Below are 16,367 nucleotides of genomic sequence, written 5' to 3' on the forward strand. Positions count from 1 at the left end.
TATACCAGAACAGTCGTCAGGCTAGTTGGGCCTTTTTCTTCAGTCAGTATGACCTTTATGTCACCTATATTCCTGGATCCCAAAACATTCTGTCTCGCCGTTATCCAGATTGTACTCCTACCCCATCACAGTTTCTACTTGAGCCTAGTAAAATCATCGGAGTAGCTCAGTCTTTCCTGGATGAGGTACAACTGGAATATTCCAACCTGTCTGATCCAGAATTAAAGAAACTAAACCCCCTAATATGTAAACTGCAAGGGTATTATTATTATAAGAACCTGTTGTTCCTCCCTGCTAATGGAGTAAGAGAAAAGGCACTACAAATGTGCCATGATTCGCCGGTTGCTGGTCATAGAGGCATCAAGGCCACACAAGAACTACTCTTGCGATCTTTCTGGTGGCCTACCTGGAAATCGGATGTCGAAAGATAAGTTCAGGCTTGTCCCATATGTACTCAAGTAAAGATTACCCATACCAGACCTGCAGGATTATTACAACCATTACCTGTTCCACCGGCTCCCTGGCACACCTTTTCTACTGATTTCATGTGTTCACTACCTCCATCAGCAGGAAACCGGGTTATCATGGTCACCATAAATTCCTTTACTAAGATGGCTCACTTCACTGCCCTGAAAAAATTACCTACTTCACAAGAACTAAGTCAGATATTTATCCATCATATTTTCTGTCTCCATGGACTTCCACACAGCATTGTATCTGACCTCAGTACATCTCCCGGTTTTGGAAACATTTTTGTTGGACACTGAACATCAATATAGCACTATCATCGTGTTTCCATCCTCAAACCAATGGACAGACTGAGCGTCTCAACCAAGGATTGGAGCAGTACCTTCGCTGCTTTTGTAATTCTACCCAGAGCAACTGGAACACTTACCTTCCTATCGCTGAATTTTCTTACAATAACACTGTCCATAGTGCCTCCAAGGTCACTCCTTTTTTCTGTTCTTATGGCTATCATCCTACCTCTTTTCCTACTACTCCTCAGTCTACCTCTTCTCTTCCTGCTGTTACTTCATTTTCCAGACGGCTTTTACAGATCCATAGATTGATTCGATCTAACTTGTTGAACACCAAGAGATGTATGAAGAGAATAGCAGACAAGAAAAGTAGGGATGCAATAGAATATCACCTTCAAGATAAAGTCTTGCTTTCATCAAAATTTTTGCCTTTACGCCTTTCTCAAAATAAGTTCACACCTCGTTACTGCGGTCCTTTCCGTAACCTTCAGCTGATTAATCCTGTCACTGTCCGTCTTCACTTGCCTCGTACCTAGAGGATTCATCTGGTCTTTCATGTTTCCCAGCTCAAACCCTATGTACCTGATCCTTACTCTCGTCAGTTTCCTTGTCCTCCTCCTGTGTTAGTGGATGATGTACCTGAATATGAGGTACAAGAGATTTGTGACTCTCATATCTTTCACAAACGTCTTCAGTATCTGATTCATTGGAAGGGTTACCCTCTCTGTGAATTCTCTCGGGAAGATGCATCTTCTGTTCACGAACCTCTTCTGATTCGCCATTTTCACCGCTTGTTTCCGCACAAACCTGGACCTTCAGTGGGGGACCTACTGTTGCGCTGCTGCGCGTGGCACAAGCCAAACATTCGGCTCGGGCTGTGGCACGCGGTCCCAAGACGCGTTGTGTCCCCAGCCTGCTCTGCACCTTACGAGGCCCCACATTGGGCATGGGGCCTCGTTCTTCTTTAGCGCACCGCGCTCACAGGCAGGTCTGACCCCCCCCACTCACCTGTTATTTTCCTCTTCTTCTTTTTCTTGTCATCTGGTTGTGCCTTCCTTTATGTTTTTCTCCCTTTCCCATATTACCCTTCTCTTCCGAGCATTCCTTGTTCCCTACTCTCTATGGCTCCTAGTCCATTCTGTTCTATGTGTTTTTCCCTATCTAAGATGGTGTCCTTGTACTTCCTGTTGGTCGCTTCCTGTTTGTTGGTATTTAAGGGCTGTGATTCTTTCTCTCCTTGTACTGCAACACTTTCTGTTTGGATGGTGTCTTCGCTCCTACTTCCTTGTATTCCTGTGCTGGTTCTCATCAGTTCCAGTGTATTTTCCTGTCCTTTGCTGCTGCTGTTACCTATTCATTGTCTTCCTGTTGCAGGAACCTATCTTTTTGGAGTTTTTTTCCCCTTTCAGGTTTTTTTTCCCTCTGGCACTACTTCTGAGGTACACAGCCTGCTCTTGGCGTACCCATTGCCTGCAGCACTGTGGCTACCAGAAAGAGTCGCCCCTACCTGGGCAAAGGCCGAACATTCAAGAACAAGATCCACGCCACTCGATCTGCGGACTCCAGGTTAAAGCAGCACGTAAGTCATGACAAGACGTGGGTCCCGTGCTCACTGCGCCACTGGATTCAAGCTAGCCTAGCTGATGAAGGGTGATACCCTGAAACCGGTCCTAGGATGCTTGTTTCCGGTCCAGGGAGGACCTGGCTTGGCAGTTTGGGCTGTACTGTTCCCATGATGAACAGGGTCAAGACTGATTTGCCTATGGGTGGGTCCAACCTGGGGTGGTGTGGTGAGCAAAAAAACGATGGATGAAACCCGGATCTCTGTGCCTGGGGGTGAATGTTTGATTTGGTCTGCATTCCGTCCATCATCTGTTCTTTTTGCAGAGGTTGAAATAAGGGCATGAAGTGTTGTAGTGGGGTTCGCTGGTGGGGCAGCAAAATGCCAAGAGGGTTTGTGCTGGGTGGCAGTAGATGGGGGAGGGTGGAGAGTCAGATGCGGACTTGTCCAACCTTCCAGGGGGGAAAAAGAAACAGGTGAAGGATGAGAGACTGATGGAGGCCCGAGTCAGGCAGGGGATAAAAAGAAAAGAGGGATGTGTGGGAATGAAAGTGGAAATTGGGTGAGCGAAGGATAAGTGGTGGATTGAAGTGAGGATGGAAGATGGGGAGTTACAAAGTTAAAGATGAAAAGTTGTTCATTTAAAGTTCCTGTTCTGTTGATGTTTTACCATGATGAGCTAGCCTGTCCTAAAAAATGGCCTGTTACATTAATCAACAGGTGTCGGAGTCTATGTCCCGATAGGGCCCCATGAAGAGCAGGACGCAGTCCAGGCTCTTCATGGGAGCTCTCAGGACAGATGCAGTCGTTCGGCCAGAGGATAGGCTGGGAGTGGGAGGGTTCTCTGGGGAGGGTATAAAAGGGGGTGGGGCTGGAGGATCAGCCTCTTCGGCGCCAGCTAGTCATGCTGCGCAGAGGTTGGCCACCCGTTCACCCTACATGTAGGAAGAGAAGAAAGATGGGTCCAGTGTGAGGGTATATGAGGGGGTGGGGACTTTTGTTGCCAGTTTTAGGACAGGTTGCTCAGTACCGGCAGTAGATGTGGGAGGGTGGAGAGTCAGTTGCGGGCTTGTCCACCCTTCCAGGTGGGAAAAAAGAAGCAGGTGAAGGATGACAGTCTGAGGGAGGCCTGAGTCAGGCAGGGAATAAAAAGAAAAGGGGGATGTGTGGGAATCGAAGTGGAAATTGGGTGAGCGAAGGATGAAAAGTTCCTGTTATGTTGATGTTTTATCATGAAGAGCAAGCCTGTCCTAATAAATGGCTTTTTACACTAATAAATAGGTGTCGGAGTCTATGTCCCGATGGAGGACACCAGGAGAAGCCCCATGAAGACGCATCTGGTTGGTCTTTCCTGTGCGCGGTGCGCAACATTAAATAAAAGGTGTAGTGCATGGGTGCTCGACAGTCAGCCCCAGAAAGTCAAGAGTATTCCACCTGTCTCGGCCTCATCTTTGCTGCCACGTGAGCATGCCACGTGCAGCCTGGCCGCACCCTGACACAACAGCTGATATACACAACCAGCAATCTTACAGTAGTGTGCATTGGAACAAAGTAGGTCAGGGAACCCATGAAGGTCAATGTTGGTCATATTATAGCAGTGTTTGGTAAAATTGGAGGTAAGAGAGTTAACAAAAAAAACATGATATAGCAATTTCCTTTAAATTCTTCAGTTTCAACTGCAAGCAACAGAAGCCTCATAGGAGGATAATGCATATTTTTTCACAGTGGGGTTAGTCAATAACACAATGGAACATCAGGTACCCTCATATGTCTCCTTAGTGATGTTTGGGGGTGTAGCCACCTTCTGTAGTCATCAGGCTCTGAATCTGTAGTCATCAGGCTCTGATTCGGGCTCAAGTAATGCCCATGTGCCCTTGTATGAACCATTCCTCATACAGCTCCAAACACACTATTCACTTCACACGTGGCAGGCTCACCATCCCTCCTATGGAAGGGTTAGGCCTTTCCTCAGGCAGGTCACTGGGTGCCCTCTGAGTCTCTCCTTATCTATGCCATGCAGCAAAGAATGCATTCAGTGGCCTTGCCTTCCATGTGTCATTTCAGAATTTTGTTTCCCATGCAGTTGTGTGTTGGAAATGTCTCCACTTAGGTAACACTAAGGGGGTCATTACGGCCCCCGCGGGGATCGGCGATAATATGGCGGTAAGTACTGCCAACAGGCTGGCGGTACTTACTGCCATATTATGACATTGGCGGGCTGGCTGAAGCCAACCTGCCAATGTACCACTCCGGCCGCCACAGCGTTAACAGCCATCGGGCTGGAGATATCCTTCTCCAGCCCGGCGGCCGTCACTGCTCTGCCTGTGGGATTATGGCCTCACCTACCACCATGGTTTTCATGGCTTTCTTAATGCCACCAAAACCATGGCGGTAGGCACTATCAGTGACAGGGAATTCCTTCCCTGACACTGATAGGGGTCTTCCTCCCTCCCCCTCCAGTTAGCCTCCCACCTCTCCAAAGCCCCCTACATTCACGCCCCCTTCACACACACACACACACACACGCATGCACACACCTATTCCCGCATGCATCCACGCATGCATACATCCATTCACACACACTTTCATACATACACGCATTCACATAACACAACATACACGCACTCACACATCCATACATGCACACACACATTCAACACGCAACACACACCCGCATCCATGCATACAGAAACATTCACACATACCCCCACACACACACAACAACCCTCTGCTCCCCTCCCCGGTCAGAGACCCGACTTACCTGGATCCAGGGGGTCCTCCGGCAGGAGAAGGGACAGGGTGCTGCTGCCACCAGCAGCGCCCGCCAGCAGAACATCGCCAGGCCATTTTATGGGTCATAATACGGCTGGCGGCGGTCTACTGGCGAGGTGCTGCTAGTGGTAGCAGCGCCACCTTACCGTCATTGCTGGCATGGCCACAGCCGTATTTCTGCCATTCTCCTTGTGGAATGCCGGCTGTGGTCATAATACAGCGAATGGCTGCGACGATAGTCTTTTGGCAGCCGTCGCCACGGCAGTAGGCGGTTTTTCCCACCAATCTCAAAATGAGGGCCTAAGCCTTTAGGGGCATATTTATACTCTGTTTGCGCCGGATTTGCGTCGTTTTTTTTACGCAAATCCGACGCAAAACTAACTCCATATTTATACTTTGGCGTTAGACGCGTCGAGCGTCAAAGTTCATGGAGTTTGCGTAATTTTTTTGCGTGGACACCTTCCTTGCGTTAATGATATGCAAGGGAGGCGTTCCCTACTAAAAAATGACTCCGAGGCATGTGTGTCGTATTTATACTCCCGGGCAAAAATGACGCCCGGGAGTGGGCAGGTAAAAAAAAATGACGTCTACCCTCGCTAGCGTCATTTTTTAACGCCTGCTCATGGCAGGCGTTAAGGGACCTGTGGGCTCGGAAGGAGCCCAGAGGTGCCCTCCCATGCCCCCAGGGACACCCCCTGCCACCCTTGCCCACCCCAGGAGGACAGCCAAGGATGGAGGGACCCATCCCAGGAAACTTAAGGTAAGTTCAGGTAGGTATTTTTTTTTTTTTTGGGTGGCATAGGGGGGCCTGATTTGTGCCCCCCTACATGTCACTATGCTCAATGACCATGCCCAGGGGACATAAGTCCCCTGGGCATGGCCATTGGGCAAGGGGGCATGACTCCTGTCTTTGCTAAGACAGGAGTCATTTCAATGGGGGTTGGGGCGAAAAATTTGCCTCAGCCTGACTTGCCCCATTTTTTGACGCCCAAACTCCATTTTCCCCTACGCCGGCGCTGCCTGGTGTAAGTCATTTTTTTTTACGCACACCACTCCGCAGCACCGGCTAACGCCGGCTAACGTCATTGAATAAATACGGCGCCCGCATGGTGCTTCAGAATGGCGTTAACTGGCGTTAAATTTTTTGACGCACAACTGCGTTGGCGCAGTTGTGCGTCGAAAAGTATAAATATGGCCCTTAATGTGCTGGCAAAATTGGCACAGAAGGTCAGAAAAAGTGGTCTTGACCCATGTTCAATGGGTCTTTCCCCATTTATTATTTTTTCAAAAAAACTTCGTCAAAAAGGTTTTGTTTTCATCTTAAGTCAAAGAGCTTTCTTGAGCTTATATAATTGTACGAAAAGCTGCATTTCCAATTAATGCTCAACCATTGATCAAAGGAATTGCCTGAAATACTCAGCCAAAAAATGTTTTTTTCAAGATCCCTCTTTTATTACCAGTAGTTTAGGACGAAAGAAGTTATCTGTGTTCTGTAAGAAACTGGAACTGAAAAAATATTCCTTGTGAATATTTCCTAATTTCTGAAGGTGGCCAAATGAGAAATTGTTAGTTGTGGCAGCACAAGGTCAAACTGGAAGCATTCATTAGAGTTTTAAACTTCCAGGAAAGAATCTCATTTTATGTTACTCACCAGGTTGGTCCATTGTATCCGGTTGGCCAATGGCTACATTGTTTCAAGTATTTTAGTTATTTTCCCAACATTCATGGCGACATGGCTACAACAGCCTCAGGCTCTCCTGCTGCTATTCCTCGCAACATTTGATCCATGATTATGAGTAATACGGAGCAGAGTTACCAAAAGGAATTCTGCTCCACCTGATGACTGCCACAGTTTTCCCATATTCAATTTTCCTAGGTGGTGATAGTAATTACAGTCCCTGGGAATCTTCACATGGAATTCCACCTATGTGGCGATAACATTGCTATTTACCTTAACCGGTTACACTGGCTTCCAATTTCAAATAGATTGAGGTTTGCACCTTTGTGACTCGTGGATAGCGTCATCCACCAGAAGGTCCACACTATCCTCATAGAACCATTAGAGACTGTACTCCTTGGTTTTCCCTCGTTCCTCCTACTCCTGCAAACTTCAAGTCATCAGAAAAACATTCTCAATAGAAGCAGCCCTTGTATGGAAATCCTTGTCTGTGAGAATTTGGCCGAGAGACAACATCTTTCCGTCCTGCATACCACAATTCATTCCGCACTGTCTCAGTCAATATGCAAAATCTCTGTGTATTCTAGATACAGCCTTTAAAATGATTTAACATATCATGTCACAACAGTATATAGATAGAATTTTAACCTATCTTGATATTCCACACGTTTAACATATTGCAGTGCTGGAGTTATTATGAGGTGCATATAAATACCATCATGGTTATTCGCTCAGGCTCAACCCGTATGTGTTTTTTACATATGTCAGTAACTTATTTATTAGGCCATTGAAATCTTATTGAGCGATATCAGAATTACATTACACCCTGACACTTGTGAATACGTTTCCTTTTTGCGCTTGAAGCACGGAACCTTTAAAAACTTACACAAACCCTGGCAAGAGCCTAGAATAGAATAGTTAAATTTTCTTTTTCTTCAATGAAAACACCAGTCTGTGCCTATTTCCCAAAATTTGAAGCACTGGGTCCTTTTCAGTAACCGGTAAGATTCTACGTAAAACGTGCGTAATGGCAGGTTTGCTTGTCAAGAAAATGCTTCGTTCATGTAAATTCGACCTGCTTAATGCTGTGCGTCTAATTTCCTAACCAATTTCCCTGGCTTCAAACAGTCCTAAACCATGAAAACATGGACCTCACTTACCAAGCTTTTTTTGCTTTATGGCAGTTTGTAAAGCTATTTTAGACTAGGAAAGACAGTCTTAATTCTCATACTCTTTAAAGGCAGTAAACCTAAACATATTATTAACATGCTCTAATTGAGAAGTAATAATCTTAACCTTGTTTTAAAGTAAGTTTCAATGCATTACTACATACATAAAATGCTAAGAAATTCAAAAATTTTCGTTCACAAAACCCAATAAGCTCACACTTTTTAGTCAAGGACTGGTTTTGCATTTTTACAAAAAATATCTTCTTTGATCTGTTGAACGGTATCCTTTCCTGAATAAATAATAAACGCAACACGCATGCATTTTTCAGAGGAGATGGTGTATCAATTCTGCTTTGCAGATACATTTGTCATGTTAAAAAATTCATAGCTTACCGTACATAAATCACCAGAATAATGCGCTTCTGAAAGAGGTCCAAACTCATTCTTAGAGATAAGTGAAAGGAACTGAATGATCTCCAGGGAGAAAAACTACCTCTCTCTACCTAGAGGATGCTGATTGTGATTCCAAGAAAGTAATTTTCTGCAATGCTTGCAAACGGTCACTGTCCTTTTCTATAGGAAGGCCCAAGGACAAAACTCTTTTGGGGGTTTCCATGTGCCAAAGTTTTTGAGTTCTCTTTTAGAAAATGTACAGATCATACAAAGGTCTGTGGTGACCAGTAATAAATAACAAGGGCACAACTTAGTAACTAGTTTGCGTCAGAAATCGACTTCTCACATATTTACTCCTGCAATTTTTATATTCATGTAACTTTATGTAAGTTATACGTTTTTCTACCGTGTGTTTATTAATGAAAAATGTTTCATAAGGTGGACTATCAACAACATGGTATAAATGTGCGCTAGCACTTCAAACACGTTTTTCCATGAAGGAAGGCAATTTGTTCTTGAGGGTAAATCACCTCTATCAGATCCACTTGTAATATCTATGAGAACGTACGTAGGCATATTTTGGAGCCCAAATCTATATAGAAAGACAGGGAAAGCTGTGAAAAGGTTGGTGTACATTAGGGGTTTGGGGGGCTGAAGGGATAATAGGTTTACAGGTAGGATACAGAAGAGAATGGACCATAAAAGTAAGGGAAGGGATTTCTTCGGTTGAGGCCCAACATTCAGGAGGGCTTTTAAAGGAGGAGGTTTGCCTGAAAAAATAAGGGCTGGATTTAGAGTTGGTGGACAAGTACTACACCACAAGTATGCCATTTATTACAAGTGGATTAGGATATAATACTCTTAAAATAAGGTGAACAGGATATCGATTGCTTTTACAATTGAGTTCCCAGCCACCTTATTCTACATCTGTCCCTAAGTCTTCAGTTCCTTCTGGAACTCAAGGCGGGCGATGGGTTTATCGATCTATGTGGGAATAGCAGAAGGTCTGTGTTAGAAATTGGGTTGTTAGTAGACTGGGGTGTAAACCTTAGTCAAACAGCAACCACAATCCTAGTCAAGCTAAGTGTCAGGCAACCCCTACATTAATGTTTGCTCACCATCTGGTAGCTTGGCACAGAGCAGTCAGGCTTCATTTGGAGGCCGTGTGTAAGATATTTGTGTAACACTTTAAACAGTAAAATAGTAAAAAAAAGCACACAAAAAGATTCCTCATCACATTAGAAAAATAAAGCAAAAAGTAACAAATAAAGACCAAAATGACAACAATACAATATGGAGAACTGTAGTTATGAATATTTAAAGAATAAACTGCAATTAAGCTCTTCAAAGAATAAAGTGCCAACCGTGGCTATCTCATCGCACTGGACCGGTCCAAAGTCGAAAGTTCAAGCCGACTGCGATGGAGCACGGGTTTAGATAGTGTCCCAGATTAGTCCCACTAAAGTTTTACCTTCTCAAGATTAGTGCCAAGAGTCCCATTCACAGGGAAGAAGTTCGCTGGGAGCAATGAGAGCATCACTGGCAATGGTCGACGGGGCGCTAGGAGCCGGGCGGGTGTCATGGACAGATGAGCCAGAGCCTCCTGGCTATAAGCTGCGGTACTTGCTGTGCAAAGAGACAAACTTGCAGGGGCTTGTGCTGGATTTCTGGGCAAGGGGCACGGTTCCAGAGCGAAAGGGCTTTAAGAGCTGAAAACCCTCTTCCAAGGGCCCAGGACCTGAGAGACACCTCTTGTAGATCAGCAGCTCATTGAAGATGGGTCAATGAGCTGTGTGGAGCCTTTTATGTCCCTGGGGCTCAGATCAGGACGCCAGCAGACTAGTCCTTTGAGTCAGTCTGGGGACCTGGGTTCAAGATGGGTTCCAGGTCCAGTTTGTATTCCCCATGCAATAGGGCAACAGGCAGCAGGTCAGCACAAGAAGGCAGCAGCTCCTACAGAGTAGCAGTCTAGCAGAGTGATAGTCCTTTCAGCAGCACAGCAATACTTTTTCCTTGCAGAGTGTCCACAGGTCCAGAAGTGTACTGAAATGGTGGTGTTTGAGGTGCAGTATGTGTACCCAGTTGTGACTTGAAGTGGAGGAGACTTCAAAGACATGCCTTTGAACTGCACAGTGTCCTTGCCCTTCCTGCCTTGGCTCCAGACTCACTACAGTGGGTTATGTAGTTATTTGCGTGTGGACAGGACCCAACCTGTTGAGGTATAAGTGAGGCTGTGCCCAGCCCCTGAATCCCATCCTCCCAGGATGGCACATTAAGTCACATCTAGGCTCCCAGTGTGTCTAGGGAGAATACACAAGGCACAGCTGTCATTAACCACAGACAAGTGATAAGAGACAGGAAGCAGGCACCAAATGGCTAAAGTAAGAAAATGGCAACTTTCAAAAGTGGCTTTTTAAGAATTGCAATTAAAAATGTGACTATACCATGCATTGTGATTTTAAATTGTGATTCCAAAGACACCAAAGTTGAAAGAACTATCTCTTCCCAATTGAAAGTTATACTTATAAAAGTTCATAAGGAAACTGCAATGTTTTCCTATGGGGGAGATAGACCTTGCAGTAGTGAAAAATTAATTAAAGAGGTTTTCACTACCAGGATATTTAAAACTTAAAAATACAGATTCAAGTTTTTAGCTATACTGCATTTGGCCCATGGGGCTGCTCAGGGCCTACCTTTGAGGTGATATATTTATTAATAAAGAAGACTTAGACCTGGCAAAGGGTTTACTTTGCCAGGTTGAAATAGCAGTTTAAAACTGCACACACAGGCTCTGCAGTAGGAGGCCTGAGACATGAGGGCTACTGAAGTGGTGGCACAATCATTGCGGCAGGCCCACTAGTAGAATCCAATTTAGAGGCCCTGGGCACATGTACTGCACTTTGCTGGGGATTTATAGGTAAGTTAACTGTGCCAATTGGTGATAAACCATAGTCATCATGTTTAGGGAAAAGAGCACAAGCACTTTAGCACTGGTTAGCAGGGGTAAAATGTGCATAATCCTTAGCCCAGCAAAAACAAAGCCAGAAAAAACAGGAGGTCTGAAGGCAAAAACAATGCCAAGGATGCCAGGTCTAACAGTCTGACTTCTCACTATAGCACTTTCTCTTTTCAAGTCTGTTAATGATACTGCTATACTTGACATTTCCTGGTGTGGTTGGGTGCACAGGTTTACAGTTTTTTAGATAGTGCCACATTTTTAAGGAGAAGCATTTATGTAGGGATGTTTTACACAACAATGTGCACATTTAATGCAGCCTGTTTTAAAACTAAGTTGACATGCATGCATCCAGTGTGAATAACTGTTGGATCTGACCCTTTTGCTGAGTCACCTTCAGATTTTACCCTTCTGTAGCTATTGTTGGCCTTAAGTTTTCCATTCATTTTTCTTCTTTTAACCATGATAAATCATTTGTATTCTCTCCCTAAAACATGGATCAATGGGCATGTACGTGATAGGTGTATTTCATTTACATGAAAGTCCCTAGTATAGGACACTACAGGTACTCAGGGCCTGTAAATTAAATGCTACTAGTGGGCAGCAGCACTTATTGTACCACCCACTTATGTAGCCTTGTAATACATGTCTCAAGCCTGTCAGGCCTAAGCCGTCCTTTTTATTACTTAAAAGTCACCCCTCAGGCAGGTCCAAATGCTCATAAGGCAGGGGGCATGGCATTTAAAAAGCAGGACATTGGCCCACAGTGAAGAGCTCCTAAGACTGTTTTCCCTCATTGCAAGACCTTTGTCTCCTATAGGCTAATACTGAGTTCACTTTTTTCATTAAATAAGTATTAACTTCATACTGGGAGCAGGTAGAGGTATGTGGTTTACCCTCAAATGAAAACAATGTAAATGTAAATTTAAAACCCTATATAATTGTAAAGTAAAATTTTAGATTGTAATTCTGAAAATGTAATTTTTAGAAAATTGGCATTTTCCTGCACAGTGTATCTGAAGCCTTTCTAGGAGTTTCAAGCTGCCTGGGCCTGTTAGTGGTTCCCGCATCAAGAATGTGTATTAGGCCCATACAGGGAACAATGGGACCTGGATGTAGCTGTAAGATGGTCTTCCTGACATGACAGATGGGTGGGAACTGCCTCCCCACTTCAATTACATTTCAAAGGGCCTTGCCCACAGCTCACCAAAGAAGAACCTGACACCAGACATCCCTTGCCTATGTCACACTAGAGAGTTTTGAGCCAAAACCAGGGGAAGGGGCAGAACTGACTAAAACCAGTTTTGAGGGGGAGGTCAGGGAATTCCGCCACACAAAGGCTGACACCAGGAATAAAATTAGAACCCTCAAAACCACTCTTCAGAACACTCCTGGGGCCAGATGTTCAAAACGTTTTAGTTGTCTCAAACTGCAGATTTGACCATTTGTGACTGCTAAATGGCCTTGTACCATGTATCAACCCTATGTTGCGAGTCAGTAACATATTACTGACTTGCAAAATAGGGTTTGCGAGTCGCTGTTAGTAGGGGCGTGCCAAGGGCATCCCTTCCTAATAGCGACTTGCACTGGTATGTAGGAATGTTTTGCAACCAGGAATGCGGTTGCAAAACATTTACAGTTACACATTCGCAAATGGGAACAGGGTGAACGGGGTTGCAAACATTTTTTAAGAGCAGGCAGTGGTCCACCTTTTCATTTTTCTTTTTTGTAATGCATCCCGTTTTTCTTTAAGGAAAATGGTCTGCATTGTAAAAAAGAATTGCTTTATTGAAAAAGCATTCACAGACATAATGGTCTGCTGACCCCAGAAGGACGCCATCCCTGTTAAGCAGAGTAACTCTACAGATCAGTTGGATGACCTCCTCCGTAAGCTACAGGAACACAGAAAGCTTCCAGAGGTTCCCTCCAACTGTCTTCTGACCAGCTGCAACTGAACCTGCCTAGACCTGCCTCAGCCCTGCTGCTTGCATATGCTGGAGTGAGTCCTGATCCCTAAGATGTGCCCCCCAGGATCTGGACCCTTGGATAGCATCAGTGAGAGATCTTCCTAGAGAATAAGGTGAAAATCCTAAAGTTTGGGCTTCTTGCAACCGTGAACGGGCCCGTTCACACCAAGACTCTGCCGCTCATAACATCCATCCCAGTGGGATCTGCTCTTCACTAGCAATGCAAGACCTACACTTCTCACCGACAGCAACCGTCCACGATTATCCACAACCTTGAAGCTCCAGTGCTTACTGAATCTTTGCTGTGCAGCAACAACTTTCTGTGACACTCAACCTGCTGTTCAAGATGAAACCCAATGCAAATGGAACTCTGCACGCTGTACCTAAGAAGGTAACTTTTCAGCATCCGGCCCATGCTCCATTGCAGACAGCCTGAACTTGTGACTTCCTCAGGTCCAACGTGACCAGATGACCACAAGTAGTGCTTTCTGCGTGTTGGTTCTATTTTCACTTTAAAAAAATTAATTCAGTATCTCCGGTTCTCCTGATTGGATTTTTGTTGTTCTGGTATGATTTTATATATTAAAAGGTACTCAAGTTTTCTAAATTGGTTTGGATTTTCTAGTGCTGTGTTTTTACTTTATTACTGTTTGTGTGCAGCAAAATACTTTTCACTTTGCCTCTAAGTCACACCTGGTTGTTTTGTGCCAAGCTACCAAACGGCTAAGCATGGGTCATTTTAGTGACTTTTGTGGTTCACCCTGGTAGGATTTGTGGCTGTTGGCTGATTGGGGATTCCACCCCTGTCAGCCAGAAACCCAGTTTCCTTTAATAATCATTAGAAAGGTTTTTGAAAACCAACACATTTAGATCTGTGGGTGTTCACTCCCCCATTATAGGTCACCACACCTCCGATCTCCACATTTCTATCCTCACAGTACTAAATTGTTGTGCTGTGGAGAAACTACTATGATATTGTGATTTTCCATCTGAGGATGTAAATGTATTTAAATCCTACATCTGTATATACGCATCTGCTGTTTTTGCCTGTAGACTGTATTTTTGTGAAACTATTTCGAGCATAGGAGAGCAAATGATTTGTGATTTAGGCCTAAAGCATCATTATAAGCGTGTCAATTATTCTAGATTATTTTACTTTGGGTTTTCTTTAGCCCAATAAGCCACTCAAAAACAACTGCAAATTAATGGTAGCCAAAGAACGGGGGTGCAAACACAGGATATGTAGCCATTAATTAGCAATGATGAACAGAGAAAAAATAAGCAGTCCAGAAATACTCCAGGGACTACAAGGGAGCATATCCCACCATTGTGGTATCGTTCCAAAAGACCAGCATCTTTGTTTTCTTCTAAGCAAGAAGGCTTCAGTTACAGAAACACTTCTACATGATATCCATTGCTGCTGCTGCAGAAATCAGCAGAGGTACAGCCCTATACTGCAAAAATCTTTAACAGGCTGTAGAACTGTACCATCCACCTACCTATTTTTCCTTCTATTTTTCCTTCTTCTCTGAAATTTCTCCTGTCTTTTTGACAAGATTTTATTGGGCCTCTGATCCTCAGAGACACTTTTTGGTGTACCCTGGCACAATAAACACTCAATTGGTTTTCCGGACATACCTTTACCACAGATGTCTTTACAACAAATTTAATTGTAAAGGCATGATTGGTAAAGGTGTATGTGTGGTAAAGGTTTTAAATGTAAGTACAGGTAAGTATTAAGTGGGTTGAGTGATATAGAGCTATATATATTTAGGTGGTCATTATGAGGTTGGTGGTGTTGGACCGCCCCGCCGACGGTGGAGGTGTGACCGCCGACAGGGTGGTGGTCCGGACCACTGTTTTATGAGTCAGGTGGAAAAACGTGAACAGACCAGCCCCTTCACCGCTGCTACCGCCAGAGAAGAAGAGCCGCCGCCGACGGCAAGGGCCATCTTCAGGCCAGTGGAAAGGCCCTTCCCGCCCACCATATTACAAAACACCACACCGCCAAGATTTCCAGGACCGAACCACCACCACACAAAGCCTGGCGGAAGTGAGCCATACAAAAGGAAACATTCACCGTAGGGACACAGAAGACACAAGGACGGCACTGAGCGTGAACTGGAAATCTTCCCAGTGCTGATCCTTGCAACATTCCTCCAGGACTGTGGCCATCGACGAACACTCAAGGGTGTGTACAGCCGCCTAGCACACAAGGGAGGGAAGGGGACATTACACACCTAGATGCCACACGCATCCCACACACACAGCACTGTGCCCACACACACGCACACCAACACCCTTACACACACACCCTCACCACCAACACCCCAACCCACACACCCCCCGAACTAAGTACACAATCAGTACAGGTAGATACTTACCTGGCACAGAAAGAAAACACGGAGCACATACCTAAGTGCACGACCCTCCCACATTAAAACGCACGACTACAGAAGAACGTTGCACCAACATGTGTGTTGGCCAGATATATTGATCCAGATACTGGAGGCAGAAAAATAAGTACAGACAAGGCCATGTGCCAGTCCACTCAAATAGTCCAGTTGGGCCAACAAGGCCCCCTCTTGACTCCTACCACGACCATGGCCTCCACAGGGAAGGGGCATCAATGGGGCAGGTAGGCAACTCAGGGAGCAGAGGTAAGGCTTGGGAGGGGGTTTCCCTGGCTGAGGTTTCGGAGTGGGTGGGGTTTTGGGTTTACCCTGGGAAGGAGTGGGAGTGGGCTTGGACTGGGGGTGGGAGTGGGACCAGCCCTCCAACATGTTCTTTTCCTCCCTGGGAAGGGGCATGGGACTGTGAAGGGAGGACTGGGGAGGATTCTGATGAGGAAGGAGTGGATTTGATGAGGCCAAGGGAGTGTTTAGGGACAAGAAGGTTTGGGCCAGTGGGTTTGGAAAGGTTGACACGGGAAAGGAAAAGCTTCTTAGGTGCAGAAGGAGGGGTTTTGGAGACAGGTTTGGGAGTGGAGGTTGAGGGAGTGGAAGTATGTGGTGTAGGCATGTTGTCGGTGGATGCAGGTGCATGCTCCGTCTGCTCATGTTTGGTGGATGGCTGTTGCATGAATGTGTGGGTACATTTGTGTGTACTGGGAG

The sequence above is a fragment of the Pleurodeles waltl genome, chromosome 1_2 (assembly GCF_031143425.1).
Source record: "Pleurodeles waltl isolate 20211129_DDA chromosome 1_2, aPleWal1.hap1.20221129, whole genome shotgun sequence".
NCBI classification, from domain to species: domain Eukaryota; kingdom Metazoa; phylum Chordata; class Amphibia; order Caudata; family Salamandridae; genus Pleurodeles; species Pleurodeles waltl.